This window comes from Lampris incognitus, unplaced genomic scaffold (genome assembly GCF_029633865.1).
Source record: "Lampris incognitus isolate fLamInc1 unplaced genomic scaffold, fLamInc1.hap2 scaffold_38, whole genome shotgun sequence".
NCBI classification, from domain to species: domain Eukaryota; kingdom Metazoa; phylum Chordata; class Actinopteri; order Lampriformes; family Lampridae; genus Lampris; species Lampris incognitus.
The window spans coordinates 1,277,501-1,280,000 of record NW_026611338.1 but is presented as its reverse complement, the minus strand read 5'-3'; positions in this window follow the sequence as shown (position 1 = coordinate 1,280,000).

Sequence of the window (2,500 nt, the reverse complement as noted above, 5' to 3'; positions counted from 1 at the left end):
CGGGAAGCCCCGCGAGGTAAACACGGAGCTGTTCCACCCCTCCCCATACAGATGTTGGAGGGGGGGGGGGGGCCGCAAGCCTCGCGAGGGGAGCCGTGGAAGAGCAACTGGGATAGACGGTCCGGCTGAGCACCGCCGAGCACGCTGTCGAGCTGTGCAACGGAGAGGACGACTACGCGGTAGAGCCCCTCCCACTCCGCACTCTGCTCGCCACTAAGAACATTAAATAAAGGACATCGATCCGCCAGACCGGAGGAACCGACCGCCCGAACGCCGGCAAAGCCGGCCGGCGGACACCCTCCGAAGGCGTGTTAAGTTGGCCCATCGATCAGGACACAAACACGCAACAAATCCAGTCCGGGGTGTGGTGTAAGCAGCCCTACCAGCGAAATCACCTAACCCTAACCCTAAACGTACGGCAGACGCGTCCCCTGGCTCTCACATTGACAACTGAGAGGCTTCTGAAAACCTGGCCACGCCCATCAGTAAAAACCACTACAGCAAGTGACGACATATGTACCTTCAAAGTGCTGTACTACAGGGTGCTGTTCAAAAGGTATCTATCCCGTTTACTCTCTATGCTTCATATATCATCATATTATTGAAAAGTGCAAGCCTTTAGGGACAACAGCAACTCAAGTCGCCAACGCTCTGTTGACTCAATAACTGCAGAGATCCAAACTTCTCCTGGCATTAACATCGGCACAAAAACTGTGCGCCGGGAGCTTCGTGGAATATGGGTTTCTATGGATTCAGAATGACATGTCAGAAAAGCTCCTGTAGGTGTAATGGTCAGTTATCTCAATACTTTTGGACATATATTGTGCGTGTGCGTGTGTCTGTGATACCTAACATAAACACACCTGTATTACTAGAATTGATAGTTCACGCCACAAAAGTGAGGGGCAAACATAGAAAAGCGTGCAACCCAGCCACTGAGGATGCACAAGCCAATGCATTCTTAGTGCAGGTCCCAAGCCAGGACAAATGGGGAGGGTTACGTCAGGAAGGGCATCCGGCGTCAAATCTTTGCCAAATCAAATATGCGGATCATAAATAAGATTTCCATACCGGATCGGTCGAGGCCCGGGTTACCGACGACCGCCATCGGTACTGTTAACCAGCGGAGTGCCGGTGGAAACTAGGCTACTGTTGGGCGAAGGAAAAGGAGAGGGGGAAGGCATGTCCAGAGGCAGCTAGAGAGGAGGAAGGGTAGGCGTGTGGAGGTGAGAGTCAGTCGGAACTTTGAATGTTGGCACTATGGCTAGTAAAGGGAGAGAGCAGGCTGACGTGATGGAAAGAAGAAAGGTGACAAGAGACAAGGTGGAAGGGGAGTAAGGCCAGGAGTATCGCAGGTGGGTTCAAACTCTTCTACCATGGTGCGAATGGGAGGAGAAATGGGGTAGGGGTCATTCTGAAGGAAGAGTATGTCAAGAGCGTGCTGGAGGTGAACACAGTGTCAGACAGAGTGAGGATTATGAAGCTGGAAATCGAAGGTGTATTGCTGACGGTTATCAGCGCATATGCCCCGCAAGTCGGGTGTAAGATGGACGAAAAAGAAGAATTCTGGAGTTGAGTTGGACGACGTGGTGGAAAGGGTACCCAAGGAGGAGGGAGTGGTGATTGGAGCGGACTTCGATGGACACGTTGCTGAAGGGAACAGAGGTGATGAGGAGTTGATGGTAAGGTATGGAATCGAGGAGAGAAATGTGGAAGGACAGATGGTGTTCGATTTTGCGAAAAGGATGGAAATGGCTGAGGTGAATACATATTTCAAGAAGAGGGAGGAGCACAGGGTGACGACGTATACGAGTGGAGGAAAGTGCACACAGGTGGACTATATCTTGTGTAGAAGGCGCGATGTAAAACGGATTGCATACTGCAAGGTGGTGACAGGGGAGAACGTAGCTAGGCAGCATCGGATGGTGGTCTGTAAGATGACTTTGGAGACCAACATGAGGAAGCGAGTGAAGACACAGCCGAAGATCAAATGGTGGAAGTTGAAGAAGGAAGACTGTTGTGTGGAGTTCAGGCAGGAGTTAACACAGGCACTGAGTGGTAGTGAAGAGTTGCCAGATGGCTGGGCAAGCGCTGCAGAAATAGCGAGGAAGACAGCTAGGAATGTACTTGGTGTGTCATCGGGACAGAGGAAGGAAGACAAGGAGACTTGGCGGTGGTGGTGGTGGTGGTGGTGGTGGAAGGAGGAAGTAGAGCAAAGTATACAGAGGAAAAGGTTGGCAAAGAAGAAGTGGGATAGTCAGAGAGATGAAGAAAGTACACAGGAGTACAAGGAGATGCAGCGTAAAGCAAAGAGAGAGGTGGCAAAGGTAAAGGAAAAGTCGTACGGTGAGCTGTATGACAGGTTAGACACTAAGGAAGGAGAAAAAGACTTGTACAGATTGGCTAGACAGAGAGACCGAGCTGCCGAGGATGTGCGACAAGTTAGGGCGATCAAAGATACAGATGGAAATGTGCTGCCAAGCGAGGAGAGTGTGCTACG